General features: G+C 45.0%; 1 protein-coding gene across 2 annotated transcripts in view; it reads left to right on the top strand.

Annotated features, from left to right (window-relative positions):
* The window catches only part of LOC311297301 (uncharacterized protein), a 42,829-nt gene that overhangs the window by 2,740 nt on the left and 26,024 nt on the right, over positions 1-14,065 (top strand). The gene's annotated exons all lie outside the window — the stretch shown is intronic.

The raw sequence follows: 14,065 nt of genomic DNA, 5'->3' as shown, positions 1-14,065 counted from the left end.
CATAGTTCCCAGAGTCTCTGTTTTCAACACAAGAGCAAAGAAGTACATAAGGGAGTCAGTCTCTATACTTGATGCTAAGTAGTCTTGAAACTGTCTTTGCGTGACATCTATCTCCCATTTCATGTCATCTGCTGACGTAGACACCACTGGCCACATGATATCTGAAACATTGCTCCGTCATACGACGGGCCACGCATCAAGTGCTGAAAGGTCGCAACCATTAACATATTCCATGCTCTATACACAGACCCACATATGCTATTTTGACTGTATCATCATATTTTAGCAAACTATGTGCCAATGTCTGTTTACTGGTACTTTATGTGTATTAACTAAAACATAATCCCATTAACTTCTTCTTAATTATGAACTTATGAACTGTGTTTTTACTAACTTGTATAGTAACTATGAAATCAAATTACTCTGTGTGTAATAGAAGGCGTGCCTAATGTATCATATGTCAGTGTTTTTGGTGGATGTATTTGTCTGAAAGGATACTTTCTTTGTGGCAGGTGAGTTGCAGCTGGGCTGACGTCATCTGCCTCATCGGATGATGTCTCCTGTCTCCCTTCTACCATCTCATTTTCATCTTCCAATTCATCTGCAGACTTCTCTGAGTTTCTGTCCTCTTCCTCACACATTTCCATGGGCAGTACATGCTCGCATTCTGGCTCTTGGTCCACTTCTCCTTCTGTTGCCCTTAATTGGAACTCATCCTCCTCAATTCTTGGTCGGCGTTTCCTCTCTGCATGTTGTTTTGTCGGCACTGCCGTCAAGCCTCTCCAATCATCCTCGTCCTCAGAATCCTCTTCCGTCTCAGCGTCCATGTGATGTGTGTCCTTTTTCCCCTTTGCCACTGTCACTTTCCCCCTTGATTGCGTTATATTCCTGTTCTGCTGGACATAGTCAACAGGTAGGAAGTCGCAAGGCAGCAAAAAGTTTCGGTGTAGGACCCTCGCTTCCCCTGGGCCACGTTCTGGCTTAACCACGTAGACTGGGCCGTCTGCATACTTCCTTTCCGTCACAACATGCACTCGATCCTCCCAGTACGACCGGAGTTTCCCCGGACCACCTCTTTCTCCCCGATTTCTCACCAAAACTCTGTTTCCTGGCTGGAGATCTGCTCCATATATCTTCTTGTCGTAGCCTTGTTTTGCTCTCCTCTGTTCTTTCTGAACTGTCCTTGATGCCAATTCATATGCCTCTTTCATGCGATTTCTCCACTTGGCAGCATAATCACTATGCGACACTCCACTCTCCCTTGGCTTCAGGCCAAACATTACATCGATGGGCAGCCTCGGGTGTCTGCCATACAGAAGGTAGTATGGGGCATAACCTGTCACTTCACTTCGCGTACAGTTATACGCATGGACAACCTTGTTTAGCGAGCTCTTCCAATCGGCCTTGGCTTGACTCGGCAGAGATCTTAGCATTGACAGCAACGTTCTGTTAAATCTTTCCACCTGTCCGTTTCCAGCCGGGTGGTATGGAGTCGTGCGGGAGTGTTGGATATCACAGATTTCCTCCATGTGCTCAAACAACTTGTTTTCAAATTCCCTCCCTTGATCGTGGTGGAGTTTAGTAGGGAATCCATATCTGAGAACAAAGTCGCCATAGATCTTTTCTGCTGCTGTCTTTGCAGACTTATTTTTACAAGCATACGCTTGGGCGAAGCGTGTAAAATGGTCCATTATCACCAGGATGTATTCGTAGCCACCCTTGCAGCCCTCCAGATGCAGGAAATCGACTGATACCAGTTCGAAAGGGTACGTTGTCACTATATTGACCAATGGTGCTCTTGTCACTTTGTTTGGACGCTTGCGTTTCAGACAGCTACACACCTTGGTGACATAATGTTCCACATCGGCCTGCATGTGAGGCCAATAGAACCTGTCCCGGATGAGGCTGAGTGTGCGCTCAACTCCCTGGTGACCCATATCCTCATGAAGCTCCTTAAACACCAACTGGCGGTATTTTCTGGGCAGTACTGTCTGGGTGCGTCCCGCTGATTGTCGACACAGTACTCCTTCCTCATCCACAACTAACCTGTTTCTCTGCCTATACAGGACAGTCAACTCATCACGACGGTCTCGTCCCACCAACTTTGGCCAACGTTCTGCCAGCAAGTACTCCCGCACCTTTCCAAGCACTGTATCTTTTTCTTGGGCTCCTCTTAGTTCCTCAGGGGTCACTTTGGTCTCTTGTGTTGCTCCTTGATCCTGCTCTGCCTCAGAGCAAATTGTAGCTAAGGTGATTGGACACATCCAGGGCTCCTCTTCCTCCAGCTTTAGGAGAAGTGAATCTGTGACAGCAGCTATGACTCTTGGACTGGCCTCCTGCGAACAGGTCTGCATGTATCTCTCCATGTCCAAAGGCATCCTCGACAGTCCATCAGCATCCCGGTGTACGCGGCCTGGTCTATACTTGATGGTAAAATTGTAGTCGGCCAACTCTGCTATCCATCGGTGGGTGGTGGCATTAAGCTTGGCCGTGGACAGAACATACGTCAGCGGGTTGTTGTCCGTGTAGACCACAAAGGAGGTTGCGTGATATAGGTATTCACGGAATCGTTCACAAATGGCCCATTTCATCGCCAAGAATTCCAGTTTCCCAGAGTGCAGATGGTAATTCTTCTCTGGAGCTGTTAGAGTCCGTGACCCAAAGCCAATGACCACCAGTTTACCTTTTTGCCTCTGATATAGTATGGCCCCCAGTCCATCTTGTGATGCATCACAATGTAAGATGAAGGGCTGTTCAAAATCAGGGTAGCCTATGATTGGAGGATGAAGCAAGAACTCCAGTAGTTGGTTGAGGACATTCTGATGTTGTTCTGTCCAAGCTATAGGCCGACTGGAATGAAGTTGAGCTGGTTTTCCCCCTTTACCACGACCCTTCTTACCGTTGTCATCTTTACTGCTTGTCCCCTTTCCTGAAGGCGTCCCTGTTGACAATAGCTCATAGAGGGGTCTGGCAATTTGGGAAAAACTGGGAATGTACGTGCGATAGTATGATAGGAACCCCAGCAGTTGTCTCAGGTCTCCGACCGTCTTAGGCTTACGGTCTCTTAGTGCTTGCACGGGTGCAATTTCCTTGGGGTCCATAGTGTATCCCCCTTTAGAGACTATTTTCCCCAGGAACTTTACCTCAGCCCTGAACAATTCGCACTTCTTGGCTGTAAGCTTCACTCCATGAGCTTGATAGCGGCGTAACACTTCCTTAACATCACGGAGATGCTCCTCAAATGTCTTACTATGTATGAGGTTATCATCTAAGTATGGAAGGCAGGTGTCATCCCTGAGTCCCACTAAACACTCCTCCATACTACGCTGGAACTCGGCAGGGGCAGAGGACAGCCCAAAGGGGATTCTGACCCATTCATAAAGGCCCCACGGTGTTATGAAAGCAGTGTATGGTCGACTTCCCTCCTCCACAAACCCCTGATGATATGCCTTCCCCTGGTCCAGGACTGAGAACCATGTACTTCCACATAAACTGTTTAGCATGTCCTGTACCCGTGGGATAGGGTGACGGTCTGGGATGGATTTGCGGTTGAGCTCCCGGTAATCTATACAAAGACGTAGACTACCATCTTTCTTTCGGACACAGACGATCGGAGATGCATAGGAGGAGCGAGACTTCTGAATCCATCCTTTATTCAAAAGGTCTTCCACATATTCTTTCACCTCCTTGTGTAGTGGTTTTGGTACGGAGACATACGTACGCTTTACTGGTGTCGTGTCACTCAATCTGATTCTCATTTGGAGTGACGGGATGCACCCCACATCGTTCTCATCCTTTGAAAATGCTGTACACTCCTCCCTCAGCAGCTGTTTAACTTTTCTCTGTTGCTCCGGGGTGAGATGGTCAATTGACACTGGTGGGTCCCACAGTTTTCCATTAGTATCCTGTCCTGTGTTGTCAATCTCATTCAGATCTTTCACCTCACGGATTATCATGTCCTTACTTTCAGCGACCATTACTCCCGCCGCCACCACATCCTCCCCAATGTCATTCCAGTCTGCCTTCACCGTAGCGGGTTTGGTGTCTGCTGGATAGATGGACCTGACTTGCTGAACTCGTCCTAGTACAGTGCGGGGAGCAAGCATGATGTCCACATTGCTGATGTTGGTAACTGGGATGTGAACTTTTGTCAAGTTTCCCCTCTGAAGACTGATTACCATCTTAGTTACATCAAGTCCCTCAGGCCACTGTGGAATAACTTCTGGTTCAAACAAGACTTCCTGCTTTGAAACCAGAGGACCAGCCCTCACTCTACATTTCACCGTTTTTGTCTGTCCGGCAGCAACAACTGTATTAATCCGTCCAACTTTCACTATTCCTTCTTTTCCAACTTGGTCCCCATTCTGCATCATTCTAATCAATACCACAGCTTTTTTGCAGTCACAAGAGAAAGCTTCCTTTACCACTTCTGGAATGATATCAGGGTACTGCTCCATTCCCTTTGTCACCAGCTGCTGAATAACATTATAGCCAATAATTGGAGGCTGCCCCACGCCTTGCTCACTGGAGAGAAGCACGGGTACCAGGAGTTCTGCCTGGGCCACTCTTTTCGGCCCAAGTTGAAATTTCAACTCCACCCATCCTGAGAAAGGTATATCAGTTTGGTTTGCTGCTCGTCCAATGAGTGTTTCACCTTCGTCCAGCAGCTCACTTAGGCTGCGTGTCGCAATGTGGGGAAAGCAAGTATTCTTCCATTCCTCATTGATGATGGTCACCTGCGACCCTGTGTCCCAGAGCGCCTGCACAGGCACGCATTCAAAGAAACAGTCAACCATACATCTAGGACCAATGAGGTTCTCCAATCTTGGGTGTCGTTGGAAAGGTATGTGGTTGGTATAGGTGGTAGCTCTAACATGCTCTGTTTTTCCTCTTTGTTCTAACTCCGCCTCCAGCTGTTTAATTCTTTGTCGCAGTAGCTCTTGAGTTTTCTCTTGTGGGTCACAATAACTCAGAATGGAGGTCGAGCTGTCTGGTCTCATGGAATGAACAGATATTTTTACATCGCTTCTGCCCTCTGCTGGATTCTTTGGTGCTCTACATCCCCGGGCGGCATGACCCACAACTCCACATCTGAAGCAGTGCTCGCATCGATCCTCTTCACCTTTCTCCTGACAAGCTCTGCATCCCTTTCTGTAGCTGGATCTTCCCTTGACTATACGCTCAGGAGGGTTGTTTTGTCCTTTTCGGAGTTCCGCAACTTCCTCTCTCAGGAGTTTCACCATCTCATATAACTCGGATTCTCTCCGCCCCTCCGCTGCTGGTGTTTCTCTGGATTTCCGCCTGACAACATCACTTGACTGTTCCTGAACCAACACTTTGGCGGTCATTTCATCCTGTCTGCATGGATGAGCCTGCATTTCTGGACACAATTGGTGTACTTTTGCCACTTTGCTTCCTGTGTTCTTCTTTTGTTTATTCAGTCTCTCGGTTTCATCACCGGCTGCCTCGTTCATTTTGTTGATCAACAGTTCATCTGAAATTTTTGAATCGTCCAGGTATGGCCTCATCTGAAATTTAATATGATCACTGATCAGACCGGTGCCAACCGAGCGTAGAAACTTCTTTTGTATGTGCTCTGTGCTGAAATACTCGCCACCTTCTTCACACGTGCGTAACAGCTTTTCTTTTAACTCAATGGCTCTGAAAAGGAAGGCTTGTGGTGATTCATTGGCACTTTGAGTGATGTTCAACAATTTGTAGTACAGGTCGGTAGAACTGTCCTCCTTGAAATGTCCCTTTAATATTGTTTTCAGCTGTGACAGAGTGAGATCTCTTTTGATTTCCAGCATATTGCGTAAACTCAATCCTGGGCTGATGGCTTTTATTACTGCTTCAATAATTTCTGCTTCACTGTGGCCTCTTCTTAGCCCTTTGTCAACCTGATGCATCAAATTAGTGAATGACAGTTTATCCTTTTGCCCACTCTCCCCAATCTGACCGCAGACTTTGAAATCCCTCCTCACCGTGACTTCAGGGGCCATGCCAATGAATGCTGGCTGTTCTAGAGGCTGTTTTTTTTCTTTTTCACTCTCTTTTCCCTTTTTTCCCATTTGATCTCTCATATTCGTATTTCCAATCTGCAGTTCAGAGTGATTTTGCTGTGAATCCGCCTCGTTCACTACATCATGCTCCATCTGCGAGATTTCCGTCTCAATTTTATTTCTGCCGCCATTTTCGTCAATTTCGTTCTCTCCCTGCGCCTCCATGAGCGAAAACATTGAATACAAATAGTGCTTCGCTACTTCTTCTTCTTCCGTATCAATCGCGGCATCAATCGACTCTGTAATCTTCCTGATAAGTGCACGCTTAGTAGAGACATTTGCGGTAGGGATTTTGTTACAATCACATACCTCCTTCACTTGGTCGAGCCGCAACAGCCACAGTCTCTCCGTTACACGTTCGGCTAGTGCTTCCAGATCCATCTCGCGCTGACATGCACTCGCTTAAGCCTGGTTTATACTCGACGCGTCCGCACGAGCGCGAAGGTGCGCGCGGCAAAAGTGACGTCATTGCGGTGTGGGCGGTCGTGCGCGTTGGGTTCGCAAGACCCAATTTCGGCTGGCGGTGTGCGCGACATTTTTTGTAACAACGCGCGCGGCGCCGCATCCGAAGATGAACGACTTCGAGCCGAATCTGGCCGAGCTCGAACTTCTCACCACAGCGGCACCCAGTTTGCATGTCTAAATGAGTTGCTTACATTTAAAAAATGAGCATACAATAGCATAAAAAGTATTTTTAATGAACATAAAAGTCCATGTTTAATAAAAATGTTCATGAAACAATGAAATGTTTAGTGAAATTAGAAAATATGTAAGAGATCGTTAATTTATTTATATTGTAGGCTACACATTCTCATCCATATATTTTGTTTTATTGTCACGAGTAATAATCTCAGGGTTTACTGGGTTTTACACGATTCTTTTTTTAGTGTGGTAACAGTGGTGTCTACTAAAATAAACATTGTCACGTGTGTATAGCTTTCTTCTTCTCACTGCTGATTCCTGATGGTTTAGAGGACAATTACTCGAGTCGCCCCCTGTCGTTTCAAAGAATAGTACAACGGCGAGCGCGTCAAGTATAAACGCCTCGTCCGTTTGGGGAGGTGCGCGCGCAGTCTGCGGAGACTCGCGCTGCGGAGCCAGGCGAAAGTATAAACAAGGCTTTACTCGGCCGAGAATCTCCGCTCTCCCGCGTGCTCGCGGTGTTCCCTCCGGCTCGCACTTCGTCTCGCACTTCGGCTCGCACTTATTAGAAATCCCAGCGGTGCCTCCAAGTTTGTTGCATGTCGAAATGAATGGATTCCAAGACGTGCATAATTTGATGGGTTCGTTTAATCTTGTTCACTGCTTACATTAACTCAGCATTTATTCACAGTCTACCGAAACTCTGCGCGCGTTCACAACACTACTAAAAACTCTCTTCCTCTGTTCCTAGTTCACGCCCGCACCTCTCTTCCGTGGGCGCCCCCTCTCCTGTAGGATCGCCATAACATGCCTGCTTGAGCATCACTCAATATAAACCAAGCAGAGATTATGCGTCTGCACAAACATTGACTTAAACATATTTCCAGTATTAACCCCATCAAGAATTTAGAATACATATGAACTAAGTGAACAATAAAAATTAAATAAAGACATATAGGGGGGTACTCTCTCTCTCTAAACATTAACAGTAGCATTACAGGGAATGTTATTATGAGCCCCACATATAGCCGAATTTCCAATAAAGCTGTTCTCATTTCCTATATATTATTGTCAGACAATATAACGAGTATGATATAGTGCATGCATGACTACATTTTTATCTGTAAAATTATCTGAATTGAGAGAGTTTGGACACTGGATGATTTATGTTACATCGTGGAACGATGATGATTCATTTTAATGACGACACTGACAAGAGCTTTTTAGCATGGCAGCTGTTTTACTGACTCTTTCACTAAAGAAAATAACACTGGGCTGATCTGCGCATGTACAATAGAGAACCAGTACGGAGTCCCGTACGGACAAAACATGCAACTTGTATAATGCAATACACAACATACTCCTCCCCTTTTACTTTTAACGTTACCCATAAAGAGACAAATGCTTTTGGATATACATACGGTTGTCTTTAGTTCAGGAACATTGTTATTATATATATTTTGATGAACACTTTACAAAACTGTTCTAACTCTAGGGAAAGAGGGTAGACTGCCTCAATTCCCTGACTGAACCCTGGGGATTATTCTGCCCCAACGTCGTGGGTTAGCCACTAACCTATAGGTCTAATCTCTGTGGTGGCTTTCGCACTCTAGTCGGATAGCGATGAAGAACGGGCACGGGTGATTTTTCTCCTAGAGTGTCTGTAACAGTCATTGGAGAAGGAGATGTGTTCTCAAAGGGAACGGTTACCCAAGGTTCACTTGAAACTGGTGTGGGTAAGATTCCTGGTACCACATCCCGACCAGAGTTGGTGTGAGATGTGTGTTGTTGTCTCTCCAAATCACAGGGGTCATCACTGGAGATTGTCGAGGACAACAACTGATCAACATGTCTTCTCCAAGTTAGATTTCCCTTTGTTTCAATGATGTATGAAACAGGGCCGGTTTGCGCAAGAACTGTTGCGGGGACCCATTTCGCTCCTTTTCCATAATTACGAGCAAGTACACTGTCACCTCTGTTGAAACTCCTGAACTTTGCCTTGGATCGCCTCTCCACCTGCGTTTGCTGTTGTGACAATACAACCTGTTTGGTTCCCGTTGGTCGCAGAAGATCCAGTCTGCTGCGTAGTTGTCGTTTCAGCAGTGCTGTAGCTGGGGAGACTTTTGTGGCTGCATGAGCTGTGTTTCTATAAGACAATAGAAATGTGTTCAGTCTTTGGTTTAGGGAGCCCTTACCCTGAGAGGTCTTTAAAGCCTTCTTCAGGGTCTGAACGAACCGTTCTGCCAGGCCGTTTGTGGATGGATGATAGGGAGCCGTACCTGATATCTGATACTGATATCTGGAGCCGTACCCGTATCTGATATGCTGAATTCCATTTATACTCAGAAAGGATTGGAACTCTTCCGACACCAGCTGGGGGCCATTATCACTTACGAGCTGTTGTGGCAGCCCAAAACGACTGAAAACCGTTCTAAGCTCCTCAATGGTTTTCTCAGAAGACGTGTTATGCATGACTGCAACCTCTGGCCATTTGCTGTGAGCGTCTACAATCACCAGAAACATGTGGTTCTCCAGTGGTCCTGCAAAGTCTATATGTATTCTTTGCCATGGCACCTCTGGAAAATCCCATGGATGTAAGGGGGCTGTCTGTGGCATGTTTCTTACATTCTGGCACTCTGGACAACCCTTTGCTTCCTCTTCGATCTCTGAATCTAAACCAGGCCACCAGAAGTAGCTGCGTGCCATCTCTTTCATCCTCACTACTCCCGAATGACCAGCGTGAAGTTCTTTCAGCAAGAGGCTCCTCAGGGGCGGGGGTATAATGACACGATAACCCCAAAGTAAGCAACCAGACTGAACTGTCAACTCATTACGTCGAGTCAGATAAGGTTTGAATTTGTCTGTCATCTTCCCTCTCCCGCCATGAGATATCCAGGCCAGAACTTCTGACAAAACTGGATCAGTTCTTGTGAATCGTTTCACTTGAGCAGCAGTTACAGGAGCACTTTGTACTTCTTTGAAGTAGAAGATGTCGGCTTTAGGGCATTCTGGTTTTGTGTCTGGCAGAGGTAGCCTGGACAGCCCATCTGCATTGCAATGCTGCTCAGCCCTCCTATATTTGATGTCAAACTGGTGAGCCGACAGCAACAGAGCCCAACGTTGCATGCGATTCGCTGCCAGAGAGGGAATGCCCGTTTGGGGACCAAAGATAGAGGTAAGTGGTCTGTGATCTGTGAATAGGGTAAATCTGCGCCCAAACAAGTACTGGTGAAATTTCTTTACTCCAAATACAATTGCTAAAGCTTCTCGTTCAATTTGAGCGTAATTACTCTCTGCTGAGTTCAGAGTCCTCGACGCAAACGCAATTGGCCTTTCTTCACCGGATGGCATTACATGTGAAAGTACTGCACCGACACCATACGGTGAAGCATCACATGCCAACTGTATCGGTAGTGCAGGGTTGTAATGTGTGAGGACCTCCGATTGCGTTAATGTGCATTTCACATCCCTGAACGCCTTCTCACATTTGTCAGACCATTTCCATTGTTTAGACTTGTTTAACAGTTCATGTAGTGGACGAAGTCTACTGGAAAGGTTAGGTATGAACTTTGCGTAGTATGTTAACAATCCTAGGAATGATCGCAGCTGGCTCACATTCTTTGGAGATGGCGCATCCACAATAGCTTTTACCTTTGATGGTGCTTTGTGAAGACCAGCGCTGTCAATTACGTGTCCTAGATACTCGATAGTGGGCTGGAAGAAGTCACATTTGTCTTTCTTTACCCGAAGGCCATACTCTTTTAGTCTTTGTAGTGTTGCGTTCAGGTTCCTGAGATGCTCCTCATCATCTTTTCCTGTGATTAACAGATCATCAAGATAACACTGTACTCCATTCAATCCACTCAAAATCTGGTCCATGGCACGCTGGAACAACGCTGGAGCTGAAGTTATGCCGAAAGGAAGCCTCTGATATCTGTACAGGCCCTTGTGTGTCACGATGGTCAGCAGATCTTGAGAAACAGGATCAACCTGCATTTGAAGGTAAGCTTGACATAAATCTATCTTGCTGAATTTCTGACCGCCTGCTAACCCCGCAAAAAGATCATCAATTAGCGGCAAGGGGTATTGTTCTACAGTTAGAACAGGGTTGACAGTTACCTTGAAGTCGCCACAAATTCTGACTGAACCATCCTTCTTCAATACAGGAACAATTGGTGTGGCCCACTCGCTAACACTCACTTTCTTCAGTACGCCGGTTTCCTCCAGACGGTCGAGTTCAGTTTCTACCTTAGGCTTTATCGCGTAAGGAACAGGGCGAGCTTTTAAACACTTAGGCTTACTATCGGTCTTAATTTCCAGCTTTACAGTGATGTCTTTCATGTTTCCCAATTCATCTCCAAACACCTCTGTATGCTTCCTCAAGATGTGTTGTAAGCTGGTCGACTCTTTTGCCACTAAATGTACTTCCTGCCAATTTAGCTTTATTTTTTCAAGCCATGAGCGGCCCAACAGAGCTGTGTGACTACTGCCTTTCACAATATACAGTGGTAAGTTTACCTTCTGTTTGTTTAGTTCTACAGTCACATCCACAACTCCAGAGAGAGGTACCAGCTCGCCTGTGTATGTTTTCAATGTCAGCTTTGCTTCCTTGAGACAAAGGTATGGCCACTTCTCTTGGTAAGTTGACTCCGCAATGAGCGATACAGCGGCTCCTGTGTCCACTTGCATGGGAACAGCCTTTCCATCAAGCAGTGGCGTCACCCAGTAGCCATCAGAATTTGAAGACACAGACATTTCATGTGAATATTCATTTTCATCAGATTCATCTTCTTGTTGTTGCCCTGTATATTCTACCTGATTTATGTTTTTCTTTTTGAATTTTCTGACATAGCTTTTCTTAGCCTCCACAGGTTTGGCTGGGTTTACTTTCTCATTTTGCTTTTTGTTTTGGCATACACGTTCAATATGACCTGTTTTTCCACAGTTTCTGCAGTCTTTGTCTTTGAACCAACATTCTTGTGCCAGATGACCACTCTTTCCACAGCGGTGACATGCTTTCTTACTATCATGTTTCATTCTTTCACTGTACACTTTGTGGACTTGACTGGATGTGCTTAACTCTTGTGCATCTTTTGCAGCCATTTCCATGGATACACTGATTTCCATTGCTCGCTCTAGAGTTAGTTTACTTTCACATAGGAGTCGCTTTTGAATGGTCTCACTACGCAATCCGCACACCAATCTGTCTCTTATAGTGTCACTCAGTGTTGTGCCGAACTCACAGTGTTCTGATAGACGCTTCAGTACAGCCACAAATTGTGCAATTGATTCTCCCTCTAACTGATTGCGTTTATGAAAGCGGAATCTTTCAGCGATGATGAGGGGTTTTGGTGCATAATGTCCCTGGAGTATTGTTACAATGTCCTTGAATGATTTATCACCAGGTTTATCAGGCTGGACCAGGCTACGCAGTAAATTATATGTCTTACTTCCCATTACACTGAGAAAAGTTGGCACTAGAACCTCATCTTTTATCCCGTTAGCTTTGACAAAATAATCAAACCGCTCCGTATACGAGCTCCACTGCTCGACAGTTTCATCATATGATCCGATTTGCCCCACTAGACCCGCCATTTTCATTCTGTTTGTCAGTGTACTTTACCACTCACTCTTCTTTTGTAGCGGTCTCTTTTCCCTCCCGTGCAGTTTTGCCTCGTCTTCGTGATGTCTCACTGTCGTTTCTTTCTCTGTTTGCGCTATTTCCCAGCGCGACGAGCTGTGCACGGACGTGCGTTTTGCCTGTAAGCTTCCGATGAACGCACGCGGTCGCACTCGCGAGCCGCTGTCAGCTGAATAGCACGCACTTTTACAAATATCGCAGAGCGAGAAGAGAGTGTTTATCCTCGTCGCCAGTTTTGTTACATCGTGGAACGATGATGATTCATTTTAATGACGACACTGACAAGAGCTTTTTAGCATGGCAGCTGTTTTACTGACTCTTTCACTAAAGAAAATAACACTGGGCTGATCTGCGCATGTACAACAGAGAACCAGTACGGAGTCCCGTACGGACAAAACATGCAACTTGTATAATGCAATACACAACAATTTAAAAGTATGATAGTGAGTATTACAAGTGATATGCACAAGAAAAGAATAGAAATTAAAATGGTCAAACTAAATTCTTTAAATATAAAACAAAAGAGAAGCAGATAAGTGATAATCTGTGGAAAAACACTGCTCATTCACGTCTGTCAGCAGCCGTGCGCTCATTAGATGAATGTGCTGCTGCTCCGTCTCATTCTGAACAGGGTAGACGCAGCTAGAGAGAGTGACGGCAAAGAGAAAGCAAGACCTTGCGCTCGCAGGACAGTACTGGCAACATTTGAAGCTTACTAAAGTTTGACCAAAAAGTCTCTAGCTTTGTCGCTTGCCGCTTTTTTGAAAAAATGTCGCTAAAGGGGTCTGAAAAGTCGCTAAAAATAGCAACAAAGGCGCTAAGTTGGCCACACTGCTGTTGATTCAGAGTCCCATTCATATTAAGCCTGTAGGACCCATCGTGGCCCACCGGGGGATTTACAGATGCAGGACGGACCCCGCCACGTTTATCTTTCTGCATGTTTGACCAATCAGAAGGCCTGACTGAGCTCAGCCATTCCAAGCTGCAGGAAGTCAGAAAACTAGTGTGTGATGTTGGGAAGATGCTGCATGTTGATCAGGAATTTGAGTCTTTCACTTTTACAAACAATTTTAGCTGGTGGAGATGGAGAATAAAACGGATGACATTCTATAGACTTAATAAGTTGATTAATAATGTAATTAGGTTCCTGAGTCAAATTTTCACAGTATTTATTTTCCAGCATCATATTATTTTAGCTATATGCATTTAGATATTTCAGTTGTGCAAAAACATTTTTGTAACTTTTTTTTATTTAGTCTAAATGCATTTCCTAGTTTCCTTCTGCTTTTTTGTTTGACAGACTTTGACCACTAGAAGAATTTATGACATTGATTAATCTCCTACTCTGTTATTATCTTTCTTTCTTTCTTTCTTTCTTTCTTTCTTTCTTTCTTTCTTTCTTTCTTTCTTTCTTTCTTTCTTTCTTTCTTTCTTTCTTTCTTTCTTTCTTTCTTTCTTTCTTTCTTCCAGTTTGAACATTTCTCTTCTGGTCCTAGTGCAGTGGTTTTAAATCTTTAGATGCCATGGACCCCCAAATATGATCATCTTAGTGCGAGGGCCCCCAGTCCTAAAATTTAAAAGGCATCTAGCCTATATTTTCATGTATAAAGACTAAATTAAGACTTAATGGTGAAGCAATAATGATATCTGTCTCTTTACATTTAAAAAGTAATCATATTTAATGAAGTAACTTTGAAGTGTTATTTAAATTTGTATTTTA

Source organism: Rutilus rutilus, assembly GCF_951802725.1.
Source record: "Rutilus rutilus genome assembly, chromosome: 9".
In the NCBI taxonomy this organism is placed as follows: Eukaryota; Metazoa; Chordata; class Actinopteri; order Cypriniformes; family Leuciscidae; genus Rutilus; species Rutilus rutilus.
Note: the sequence above shows the minus strand (reverse complement) of the source record. Positions and strands in the feature narration are given on the sequence as shown.